The sequence below is a fragment of the Mustela putorius genome, unplaced genomic scaffold (genome assembly GCF_011764305.1).
Source record: "Mustela putorius furo isolate JIRA1106 unplaced genomic scaffold, ASM1176430v1.1 tig00000228_pilon_pilon_pilon, whole genome shotgun sequence".
In the NCBI taxonomy this organism is placed as follows: Eukaryota; Metazoa; Chordata; class Mammalia; order Carnivora; family Mustelidae; genus Mustela; species Mustela putorius.
The window spans coordinates 21,040,714-21,054,584 of record NW_025421322.1 but is presented as its reverse complement, the minus strand read 5'-3'; the positions used below and the strand labels follow the sequence as shown (position 1 = coordinate 21,054,584).

Sequence of the window (13,871 nt, the reverse complement as noted above, 5' to 3'; positions counted from 1 at the left end):
GTTCGATCCCAGGACCCTGGGATCATGACCTTAGCCAAAGGCAGAGGCTTAACCCACCGAGCCACCCAGGCACCCCTGTTATCCTTATTTTAGGGATGAGGAAGTGGAGGCAGCAAGATTAAGTAATTTCCCAAAGTTGCACCACAGAGAAACTGAGCTTTGAATTCAGGTAAATGCTCCTAAACACTGTTCCCAGATGCCTTTTGGGAAAAGTTGCAAGACTTTTAATAAATATTGTGAATTTTTAAAAAGATGCTATAATCCACAGTTATCTGTAACAGCACTCACCTCACCTTACATCACCTTAAGATTGACTAACATAATAAAAATATAATAAAAAAATAAAATGAGGACTTCTGTTGTTGTTTTTGCAGAGGCTATTAATAGTAGCATCTTAAATACAGAACTATTTATCCTGCTTCTGGAAACCTGGGCTTACTCCCAGACACTTCTTGAAAGCAAATACAGAAGAAGTCTAAATAATATACTAAGAATTATGCTTTTCAGTTGTTAAGAAAAATGTAACTATAAATTGATTAAAATTTTAAAACAGGGGCACCTGAGTAGCTCAGTTGGTTAAGCATCTGCCCTCCAGCTCAAGTCAGGATCCCAGAGCCCTGGGATTTAGCCCCATCAGGCTCCCTGCTCAGAGGGAAGTCTTCGTATCCCTCTCCCTCTGTCCCTCCCCCACCAACTTGGGTGCGCTCTCTCTTGCATGCACATCTCTTTCTTTTAAATATATAAAATCTTCTGAAAAATGTTTTTAAGCCATTAAGATACAAACATCCAATTTCGTCCACTGGGCCCAAAAGCACAATGCATAAAGCCTATAAAATTTTCTTTAAAAGAAACATATTTTATTTATTTGTTAGAGAGAGTCCAGATAGAGCAAGAGAATAAGCAAGGGGAGTGGTAGGCAGAGGGAGAAGCAGGCTCCCCGCTGAGCATGGAGTCCAATGCAGGACTCGATCCCAGGACTCTGGGATCATGACCTGAGCTGAAGGCACACGCTTAACTGACTGAGCCACCCAGGCATCCCAAGCCTATAAAACTTTCAATGTCCTCTGCCCCCCCACCCCCCGCCAAAAGCAACAACATGTATTGGCTCTAAAATAAGAAAATTACAAAACAGGAATTAATAAATGCTACTGTTGTACCTACAGAATGCAACATTTTGTTAACTACCCAAGGACAATTAAATCTTAAGATGGTTATATATAAGTTCAAATGTACCACTTCCATTATCAATATAAATTCGATATGATATGGGTCTTTAAAAACAAAAGAACCTAGGACCTACAAAGATCTTAAATTGATCTTGAGTTTGAAGAGGTCCTTCTTTCTGATCAAGCTGTTTTCGATCTTGTCTCTGTGAAGCACGGCTTTCCTTTCCCCAGTAAGTAACATACATAACATACATAACACACCAAAGTGTTAAATATCTTATATTTAAGATAGCAACAGGTAATATAAAATTTTTACATCTGTCTACAGTCTCAGTAATAAAGGTCGGTTGCTTCAGGCACTCACTTCTGCTGACTATATAATTTGGAGTGTTTGCAGTATAGTTTCCTCTATGTTAGTCATTGTTTAGTCTTCATTGAATATACAGTTTCCTTTTGCTTTTTACTCAGATCCTGGACCAAACTTCTCACTGCTTCTCCCTGCTGGCCACCCAGTGTGTGGTACTTTGTTTAAAAACAGCCTTAGCAAACTACACTTTGTCTCTAGGCTGAAATTCCAAATTCGGGCAAGAAGAAAACTGATCCCTCTTGGGCCAGGTACCCTTCTTGGTGCTAATCAACTCTGGGTGTGAGGGCAGGGCTGTAACTTCTCGAGACCAAGTATGCATATGAGACAAAGGGAAGGGAAGGCTTAGCCTGCATCCCTAGATAATAGAGCAGGAGTCAAGAATTAAGTGCGGAAAACCAGGGCAGCAAGAGTGAGGAAAATGTAAGCTAGCATACATCCAGACTGCTTGAGTCCCGGTTTGCACCCATCATCTGGGTGGCTTGTGGGAGAGGGATCAGCAGTGCAGAAGTGGAGGAGAGTCTTACGACCTCCCAGGAAGAGAGGTCAAGGTATGCTCTCAGCTCCACAAATGAAGCACCATGTCGCTCTTCAAGGAAGATTACGTGGTGCCAAGTGACCAAAAAGTTCTCAGAAATAGAAATCAGGGCCCCGGAACTGTAGTTTTGTTTTTGTCCTTTTCTATCATTTGGCTTAAGAATTTCCACGGAGCATCAGGTTTGGACGGCATCTAGTTTTGGTTTTACTAACAGATGTATGTTTTTTATAGTTACCTTTGCATTTTAATGTACTTTACCAAAAAATAATAATAATTGACACAGCAAAGGTGCAAAATATAGTTTTAAAATAAGTATCTAGGGCGCCTGGGTGGCTCAGTGGTTAAGCCGCTGCCTTCAGCTCAGGTCATGATCTCAGGGTCCTGGGATCGAGTCCCGCGTCGGGCTCTCTGCTTGGCAGGGAGCCTGCTTCCTCCCCTCTCTCTCTCTCTGCCTGCCTCTCTGCCTACTTGTGATTTCTCTCTGTCAAATAAATAAATAAAATCTTTAAAAAATAAAAAAATAAATAAAATAAAAAGTATCTAAAAAAATGAATGAATTATTTAAGTGTTCAATAAATAATAGCACAGAGAATGCTGAAGCAAAAATTATGGGGGGGAGGTTGCTGGTTTACAAAAGCAGCTCATTCATAAATCTGGTTGTTTAATTCCTCAGGCAACATGCAGGATGCCGTGCTTCAGCCTGACCTTGAACAGCTCCAAAGACCTAGCTATCTCAGTCTTCCTTTTCCTATGCGCCAGCCAGGTCTTTCCTCTTCTTCCTCTGTTTGTTTGTTTGTTTTTTGTTTTTTGTTTTCCCATTAGTTTTGATTCTATCTTGTGATATCAAACAGAATTGTTCTCTTGGTTTTTTCTTCATGGCCGTCCTTTGCATACTTGAAGTCAGCAATCAAACCCTTCTCTTAATCTTCTGTTACTCAGGGCTAACTGTTTCTATGGTCCTTTCTCATTGAGTATCTTTATATTCTCTCCTCTGTCATTTTATGAACAGAGAGAGAGAGTGCCCACATCTCAGGGGCATGCATTTCTCATGTAATCCACTTGTGACTGTTCCATAAGAATAATAAGTTTCAACAATTCTCGATGGCTCAAATTTTTGAAATTCTTACATAAAAATCACCTCATTTGACCCCTTCTGTAACTTTGTGAGGTGACAGAGAATACGAGCCCCATTGATCAGATTAGAAAACGAAAGGACAAAAATATTAAGGGATTTCTTTTAATGAGAAGATAAATAACTAAATTTCTAAGCATAAAAAAAATGGAGACTCCATACACTTATATTTTGTTGTTTTCTGCTAAACCTGTTATTTACAGAGTCTTTGGTATCATGAAATTCACAGCCTACGATGTAAGATAAGACAGACAGAACCATTGGAAATGAACAGGAAGGAAATAAAAAAGTAAAAAATGAAAAAAGAATAAAAACATGGGATGTAGAGAGGGGCAGATGGGCAAACCAGAGGGAAATAATGCGTATAAATGATGTATAACATTATATTTGAGTATTTTAGAGTGGACTGTTTTTCCTCATATTGGCTCTTTATTTAGATTTATTTTTTAAAAAGATTGTATTTATTTATTTAGAGAGAGAGTGCCAGGGGAGGGGCAGAAGAAGAGGGAGAGAGAATCTCAAGCATATCTTTAACTGAGCCCAGAGCCCGATGTGGGACTCAATCCTACAACCCTGAGATCAGGATCTGAGCTGAAATCAAGAATCAGATGCTCACCCGACTGAGGTACCCAGGCTCGCCTTCATATTGGCTCCTGAACTCGAGCTCCCTCAAGTTAGAGCCTGCTGCTTACGTGGTACTGGGCAGGCTTCTCAGAAAATAAAACAAAATAAATATATTCTCCCTAAGGGAGTAAAGAAGTCTGAAGACCAGCCCTAGCCTTGGTGACTTGCTACGAGGAATTATATGAGTTAGTATACATACTTGTCCTCACAGCTCAGATTTATTGCAGTGAAAAGGATATAAAACAAAACTGGCAAAGATAAAGGAGAACAGAACAAAATGCAAAGGAAACCAAATGCAAGCTTCGAAGGGGCCTGCCGCACTGCTGTCACACAGGACACACTCAGTTCCTTTAGCAATGGGTTGTTGCAGCACATGGGGAATACTGTCTGCCCCAGAAGCTCCCTGGAGACTGGGACCTAAGTTTTTACTGGGAACTGGGCATATAAGCACCACTGCCTGGCATGTACCTATATTCCAGAATTCTAGAAGGACAGCATGTCTTCAGCATGAATAATACTGTTTGTATAAACAATTCAGGAACAGTGAGCCACTCTCATTAATGAGGGGCCATTTCAGATCAGTGTAAGGAACTCTTCACCATTCAAGCTCCCAGATGATGGCCACTGCCAATGTTACAAGCAAGACTTCCTAAGGCTAGTGCTCTCAAGCCTACATGTTAATATTCTTGCACACACAGTAAATGCTCCGTCAATCTTTACTATGATCCCAAGTTGATGAGGCTCTAGAACAGAATTTCTCTCTTCCTCTTAGGAAAAGGGAGCCCAGTCTGTTCCAGTAAATAAATACTAGGCATCAGAAATATACTGGGATAGCAGACAGAGGACAAAGAATAAGGCCAAGGAGCTAATGACTAAATCCATCTGATGGGTACATAAATCTCTAGTCTCCTTGATGATCCCTAAAGAACATTATTTATCAGAACCACTTCAAAGTTAGTACTGGCAACTGAGCTATTTCTGCCCTTTAAATCCAACCTAAATCTTTCCTTCTTATTGAACTGGATCTTTCCATCTGGCGTAAGAAAGCCTTCTACTCCCTGTTGGGGTGCAGTTGGAGGCAGCCTTACAGATCATTGACATCCATGATGATGTCTACCCTGAGGTATATCAGGAAGGACGGAGCATGTGGGCCTCAGATCACCAGCGTAGGTTTTAAACTTTGATACATACAAAAGTAAATGATTCAGATTACTTGAGGAAGACATGTTAGGAGATCTGGTTTCCTTCAGAGAAAACAGAGTCACTAATTAGCTGTGTTTCCTTGGGCAATTAAACTGCCACACCTCAGTTTTTCTTATCTGTAAAATGGGCATGCGAAGCCCCTTCTGACTCAATACCCTCTGACATGATGGGTTACACACAACACTGTCATACACAATACCATGGGCATAATTAAAAAGTCGCAATGCTCTTAACTTGAATGCCTGTTATCCCACTCAGATTTAGGGGCCGGGTGACAGAAGGCAAGGGACTGGGGTGAAGGGGGGAATGATACCCAAAGAAAAAGTTATAGGGATGAAAAGAGCATCTAAATAAAAAAGAGGTCTTCCAAATATTCTCCCTACTCAGACACTTTTATTTAGATCATCTAGAACTATTTCTCTGTGCCCCAGCTGAACTTCCCCCCTCCTTGGTTTTTAATAATAAACCAGCACATTAATTTTTTAAAACAGGAAATGATAGGGCAAAGACTCCATAAACAGCTGAAATGTTAATCACACAAAGGCTCCCAAAGCAATTTCATTCTGGACTCCTCATGGTTATGCATTACAATAGGAATTTTCATCAGAACGCTAGCCCTAGGATAGGCTGCTAGGAAAATGACACCTACCACCAGCCTGAATCCCTGGACGGGCTCTTTGAAGAGGCAACCAGGGCAGAATGTTCCAAAAAATGCTTATGTATATGGTGGTGCTGGTGGGGGGAGGCAACAGACAACGTACTTAACCCATGTTGAAAATACTGGGTACTCTGCATATATTATCTAAGCCGGTTTCAACAACTGACTCCTCACAAGGGCTAAGATTAGCATGCTCACTTCACAGATGAGGAAAATGAGGTTCAGAGAAGGAAGGTAACTTTCCCAACGACACACAGTCACATAACGTATTAGCGTTCCACTGATATGTTCTTACTGCATTAAAAAAATCACCACAATCTTGGCAGCTTAAAAAACACCATTGCATTATCTCATAGTTCTCATGGGTCAGGAGTTGGGACACCTGCTCCAGCTTCTCCACACTGAAATCAAGGTGAGGGCCAGAGCTGTGTGCCTACCTAGGGTTTGCAGCCCTCATCTGAGCTCCCTAGCTATTGGCAGAATTCATGTCGGGGAGTGGAGGTCACACACTCGCCTGCCCATATGGCTCCAGTAGGCAGTTTCCAACTTGGCTGTTTGCTCCTGGGCCAGTCAGTTTCTCCCACCACATGCCCCCAAGGATAATTTCCTGTTTGGTTCACTCAAAGTCAACTGGTTAGGAACCTGGTTACGGGAATGCTATCCAGTCATACCCACAGGCCCCATCTACACGCAGCTGGAGGGGTGAGGAGATGGGACAGCGTGTGGGATGCTGACAGTCACCTTAGAATTCCACTTACTGGGCAAAACGAGTCGATGGCAGAGTTGAGTAAGGCCTGACCTCAGGTCCGCTCACCTCCAAAGCCATGGAGCTACCTACACACCTGAGCCACCCTGGGTTGAAGCAGGAGCCTAGACAGATATTCCCAATAGTGGCAACTGGCTGAGAGAATGAGAAAAGATGGGTGAAGCCCCAGCTGGCCTGAGTTACTCAGAGGAAAGGGTGGTGGCAAGATCTGGGACCTAAGTTTCCCCGGCTAAGTGTCATCTCTGAACCAGATCATTCTGAGACTCCGCAAAAACAAATGTTCTCTGTGGTAAAGGCCCAAGAGCATCGGGAGGCATCTGACTTGCTCTGCCTCAGGGGTGACATTTCCTTACAGGTTGGATCCTCCCCAGGCTCTCCTCTTTCTGCTTATTCTTTTTTGCCACATTTAAAGAGTGTCCGCTAAGAGCCAAGGACTGAGAGTCACTGAGGATCCACAGATAAAAAGACAAGGCCCTGCCCCCAAGAGTTTTTGATCTTAAGTTGTGGGAAAGGGATGAAAGTGAATAGATATAAATGTGTCCAGGGAAATATCTATGTATATACAAATGACAAGTTAGAGAGGAAGGAGCTACAGCTGCCTGGGAAGGTTCTAGAGAGTTCCATCTGACTCTAAAGAGGAAGAGGTTGTTGAGTGGATTAGATGGGAGGCCGAGGTTGGGTATGGAGGGTAGTCGAGGCAGAGGAAACATCTTCCTTAAAACCCTTCAGGGGCTCCCCATTGACTCTTCAGATAAAACCCAGGGCCTGAATATGACTTAGAAGTTCCTACTTGACCCTGTGTTTCCTTCCTTTCCAGACAATGCCCACTCCCCCCTTAATATCTGCAGTCTGGCTTCATCACTGGTCTTTCACTGGTGTGGTTTCCTCTCCTGGAACATTCTTCACCAGTATACTTAATTCCCCAACCTATCTTTTTTTTTTTTTTTTTTTTTAAGATTTTATTTATTTGACAGAGAGAGACACACTCAGAGAGGGAACACAAGCAGGGGAAGTGGGAGAGGGAAAAGCAGGCTCTCCTCTGAGCAGGGAGCATGATGCGGGGCTTGATCCCAGGACCCTGGGATCATGACCTGAGCTGAAGGCCGACGTTTAATGACTGAGCCACCCAGACGCCCCTCCCTGACCTCTCTTTACACACACACACACACACACACACACACACACACTTCTCCCATCTAATCACTATTTACTCTTCAGCTCTTGGATTTGACGTCACTTCCTCGAGAAAGCCTCCCTTGGTGCCAAAGCTCTGATTTAAAATGCTTACTGTAGATGCGACTACCACACTGTGTGATTACCAGCATGTCATTTATCCGTGGGTCTGGACCTGTCTCCTTGAGGCCACTGGAAGATATAATAGGACCGACTTAAGGGACCATGTTTATCTCCTCACTCTGGCATCTCCAGGGATTACCGTCACTTAGTAGGTGATCAAAAACTATTTGTTGGATAAATAGATAAAGGGCACAGAGGCAACCTTGTTCATGGAAGAAAATTAAAGGCATCATAGACTAAATGGAAACAAAATTAATCAAATCTTCCATATCCTACTGCCTACACATGACATAGACATTAGGAGGGAATTCATATATTTAAATTATATATACAACATACACATGTATATATGTGTATATATCCTACATACATATGCACATATCCATATACACACATATATATGTATATATTAAATATACATGTATATGAAAGTACTTAAATGAGGATTAGAGAAAAGAGACCATTTTGGTGTTTTTACTGTGTTATGATAGTCACCATACAGTATATCATTAGTTTCTGATGTAGTGTTCCATGATACATTGTTTGCGTATAACACCCAGAGCTCCATGCAATATGTGCCCTCCTAATACCCACCACAGGGTTAACCCACTTCCCTACCCACTGCCCTCCCTTCTAAAACCCTCAGTTTGTTTCCCAGAGTCCATAGTCTCTCATGGTTCACCCCCCCCCACTCTGATTTCTCCCCCTTCATTTTTCCCTTCCTTCTCCTAATGGCCTCCATGTTATTCCTTATGTTCCACAAATAAGTGAAACCATATGATAATTAGCTTTTTCTGCTTGGCTTATTTCACTTAGCATAATCTCCTCCAGTCCCAACCATGTTGATGCAAAAGTTGAGTATTCATCCTTTCTGATGGCTGAGTAATATTTTATTGTGTATATGGACCACATCCAATTTAGGCATTCATCTGTCGAAGGGCATCTTGGGTCTTTCCACAGTTTGGCTATTGTGGACATTGCTGCTATGAACACTGAGGTCCATGTGGCCCTTCTTTTCACTACATTTTTATCTTTGGGGTAAACACCCAGTAGTTCAATTGCAGGGTCATAGGGAAACTCTATTTTTAATTTCTTAAGGAATCTCCACACTGTTTTCCAAAGTGGCTGCACCAATTTGCATTCCCAACAACAGTGTAAGAAGGTTCCCCTTTCTGCACAACTTCTCCCAACTCGTGTTGTTTCTTGCCTTATCAAATGTTGCCATTCTAACTGGTGTAAGGTGGTATCTCAGTGTGGTTTTGATTTGAATTTCCCTGTTGGCTAGTGATGATCAACACTTTTCATGTATCTGTTAGCCATTTGTATGTCTTCTTTGGACAAGTGTCTGCTCATGTCTTCAGCCCATTTTTTTTACTTTATCTGTTTTTTGGGTATTGAGTTTGAGAAGTTCTTTATAGATCTTGGATATCAGCCCTTTGTCTGTAGTGTCATTTGCAAATAGCTTCTCCCATTCTGTGGGTTGCATCTTTGCTTTGTTGACTGTTTCCTTCACTGTGTAGAAGCTTTTCATCTTGATGAAGTCCCAAAGGTTCATTTTCGCTTTTGTTTCTCTTGTCTTTGGAGACGTGTCTTGAAAGAAGTTGCTGTGGCTGATGTCAAAGAGGTTACTGTCTATGTTCTCCTCCAGGATTTTGATGGATTCCTCCAGGATTTTGATGGATCCCTCTTCTTAAAAAAAAGGTTTAGAATTCTGATTTTTTGTTGGAATCATAATCAAGAAATCAGAACTGCTTTTCATAGTCAGCCATTCCCAGAATGTTGTTTTGCCGTGATCACCAATGATCCACAGAACTGCAGTGGCTTAAAACAAAGGTTTATTTCTTGCTCAAAATGCATGATCATTAACTACTCCAAATATCAGTCACTCCAGACTCAGGCTGAGAGAACATCCTCTAACTCAGATATGTCTGTGGCCATCGTACAGAGAAGAGACATCACAAACCTAATATCCTCATCTTAGAAGTGACATAGGTGACTTCCATCTGTATTCCATTAATTAAAGCATGTTGACATGGCCACTCCTGACTTCAACAGGGCAGAGACCTATAAATCTCACACAAGGAGGGGTTCTTCAAGGAAGAAGTGGGAAAGTGAAATATTTGATAAACGATAATATTGTCCTTCACACCAGGGATCGTCAGGCTATAACTGTCTTTTCTGACATTTGGATTTTCCCTTTTCATTTATTGGCAATTAAACTTTCAGTACTGCTCTGCCATTGGAGTAAAGAAGACAAGCCAAGGTTCTAAAGAGAAAGAATCAGAATGCCCGAGTTGGAACAGTCCATACAGTGCACATAGACACAGCACTACATTTTATGAATATGAAAACTGGCTCAGAGAAGCTGCTGCCTTCCCCAAGGGAACCCTGCATCATGTGAGGGCTAAGGCCAAGTCCCAAACCCCTGGTTCCAGAACTTAGGCACATTCTTTCATTGCCCACCTAAGATAACCCAACTTACTGTCTACAAATCAGACCCACAGCTTTGCACAGCACAGATACAGTTCCTGCCCCTGAACCTGACTCATGGTCCTGCTAAGAGAACCCACCACCCACCCACCCTCAGTGCAATGGGCTTCCATGGAGCTTTTCTCCAGTTGTCCTCACTTCGTTGAGACAGGCTGTAATTATGCTCAGTTCTTTGCCTGTTTTATAGCTTGGCTCTGATATAATAAGAACATCTGCAATAAAAACATCTATGGGGTTTTGTTTCCTTCTGTATAAATTCATTGTCTGGAATCTGACAGCCCCATGTCTTGGTGATTTATCAGAATTAGTCCATTTAGGAAGGAGTGCCTTGCTCTACTGAAACCTGCTCTCTTTATTTTAGCCAAACCCTTGTATTGTCAGGCAGCTTCAAGTAAACTCCTGTATCTATTTCAAAGTAAAACGGACAGACAGACAAACAAACAAACAAAAACAATTCTTCTAAAGCCTCTCTACTCTAATCTTTTTCACAGTTCTTGATTGTATAATGAACACTGTTTCTTCCTCATCATTTTCTTCCCCAATGACATTCCGTGTAACTTGACTACATAATCCAAAGGCTACCTTCACTTATGAATTAGTCAAATCTAATAGGTGGCAGAAAATGTAATGAAACACAGAGCTATTTTTAAAGAATAAAGTGTGGTGTATTTAGACTTTTGCCCTCAGTTCCTACCATAAGTTTTTCAATACATCATGGATTTTATGTCCTTCAAATTGTCTATGTAAAAACAAGGAGCACATACTCCAATGTTCTCAAATCCTTAAGAAAAAAAGATATGTGCATACTAATGCAAAATACTAGCATTTTGTTCATTCTCTGATTTTTGAGTCCATTATTTTACTATCTCTTTTTCTATTTTTGATACATTTAGGGATATACTCTTTTTCTTCTAATATATTCATGGTATTGATGCACAAGGCTTAGTGCTAAGAACTGAGCAAACAGTAGACACGTAGAGGAGTCTGAAAAATGGAGACTGGGTGATTCTAAGAAATGAAATAAATGTTCTGTGCCTGCAGAGACGTTAAAGAATATTTTCTGCTAATTTCAGGATTTGGAGTCCAAAAGGTTAGTTTTGGGGTCCCCTTGCCCTAAATTGGGTTTTGATGCCCTCTCCTCATTGACTGGCTCTGGCAAAGGATACAGAGAAGTAAGTAGTTTATGTGGCTTTTCTCTGAACAGCTCCTAGGAATTTGATAAGTGGATTCACCTTCTAATGATTTGTTGTTCTGCAATTTATAACCACACATTCACATATATAACACAGGTGTAGTATTTCTCTGCGGGTTCTCCAACATAAATACACTAAATGATGTCATGGTGGACATGGGAAATTCTTCAGAGAAAGCCAACGTGGCATACAGAATCCAGATGTTGGGAGCACATCTGGATAAGCAGACTACGCTGAAAGGCTGCTCTGTATCTACAATGTCAGAGTGTGGAAAAGCTGAAAAGCCTCATTGTTTGAAGAGGACTATCCACCAGTGAGTGGATGGATGACAGGACTAGGATGAAGAAGCCATCGCTATGCCCTAAAGATCTAGAAACTTCACCTGGTCCATGATTTCATGTCCACAGCTCAGCTTTCTATCTGGTTGTGGTAACTGTGCTATGACCCTTTCTGTCTGTGCCTCAAAGCAGCTGACATGATATAAAATGCATTAACACCACGATTCTAAACTATGGTATCTTTTACGTATTAATTATCCTCCAGAATGTAAGGATAGCCCAGGTTCACTGTAGAAACACTGGGAAATAAGAAAAGCATAAAGAAGAAAAACTGCATGATACCCTATTGCTCAGACATAAAACTTTTAAAATATTTGGTAATTTCCTTTTAGCTTTTTTTCCCTAGGGTATCCCCATCTGTATCTCCCTATCTGCACACCCACATACAGAACCTCCCAAATACACACACACACACACACACTCACACACTCGGAGGAAGGCATTTTCCATAACTTACTACAAAATTATTTAGCCATTTTACTTCTTAGTTTTCTTACTTGCAAAATGTGGATAAAAATAATGCCTACTTCCCACAACTAGTATAACAATAAAATGAATGAGTTAGTATATGTAAATGCTTAAAACCTTATCCGGCCATAAAGGATACTCAATAAATGTTGGTTACTATTATTTTATACTGTATATAAAGTAAATATATGTTACTGTTTTCCTTTTTTAACTTAGTATAATACAGTCTCCCCACCTTCACTGCTATAACCCTCATCTAAGCTAGCATCTTCCCTCTCTTGAATTACTGCAATGATCATTTACTTGATGTCCCCAGTGGGACCTACCATCTAGTATCCATAGAGTAAATAGGACCATTTGTCACAAATATAAATCAGACCATATTGCTCTCCTGCTTAAAACCTTCCAATGGTAATTTCCAGTTACACACAGAACAAAATATACATTTCTTACTCTATTTATCATTGAGGGATCGGATTCCAATTCATGTCTTAGAATCCTGGTTCCAATAGCCCAACCAAACAGGAATCTGGAGGTAGGTTTTTTGAATGAGAGTAATAGCCACATGGCCCCTTCAAGTTCCCAGGTACTTTTTATGCTCCAAAATTATTAGCCCAAAGCTCTCAGGTTCATGGTTACAAGGCTCTGCTCCATTTCTAGGATGTAGTCCATGTTCCAGAGAGAAAGGAGTTAAAGGGCAAAAGTGAAAGTCCTTCTTCTACACACTGGTTTTACTGGACATCTTTATTGGCAAGGAAGTGCCCCAAACCTCCTAATCCCTACTTTAGGAGCAAGAGCAATATTTTTAACTACATGTATCAATGCTTGATACTAAACTGGTTGCCTCCATGGGAAAGGAGAGATGGGAAGTCAGGGTGAGCATCCAGTGGTTATCTGCCAGCCACTGGTTGGCAACATCCTTCCTCTTACCCACCTGTCCTACCTCTCCCCTTGACACCTATGCCCAGCCACACCAGCCTTAGTCCTTGGTATGCACCAAACAACTGTCAGCCTCAAAAAAGGTCATTAGTGGGGCACCTGCGTGGCTCAGTGGGTTAAAGCCTCTGCCTTCAGCTCAGGTCATGATCCCAGAATCCTGGGATCAAGCCCCGCATCGGGCTCTCTGCTCTGCAGGGGGCCTGCTTCTCTTTCTGCCTCTCTGCCTACTTGTGATCTCTCTGTCAAATAAATAAATAAAATATTAAAAAAAAAACTTTTTAAAAAAAGGTCATTAGTCTTTGCTTTCCTTTCTGCCTAAAACATTCTACCAGTGGCTGGCACGTGGCTGGCACGTGGCTGGCACATGGCTGGCTCCTTCTCTTCATCAGGTCTTAGTGGAAATGTAACCTCTCCAGGGAGTCTTACTTGATTCTCTGTGCAAGGTCACCCTCTTCATTGCCCCCCACCCAACTGGCTTTATAGCACTTATTGCTAATTGAAATTACTCTGCTTATTAATTTATTTGCTCATTGTCTGTCTCTTTGACCAGGACATAAGATGCAAGAGGGCTGGGCTTCACTCCCAACTATACATCCAGTGCTCATTAGAAGCATTAGATACAGTGAACAAATGCCGAATGCATTACAGTACTTTCTGTTTTCATTAAATGCTATTCAAGAGATTTAACATCTGTAA

The 13,871-nt window shown here is 41.4% G+C and overlaps 1 long non-coding RNA gene across 4 annotated transcripts in view; it reads right to left on the bottom strand.

The window, feature by feature from the left end:
* The window catches only part of LOC101692762, a 259,825-nt gene that overhangs the window by 217,395 nt on the left and 28,559 nt on the right, over window positions 1-13,871 (bottom strand). The gene's annotated exons all lie outside the window — the stretch shown is intronic.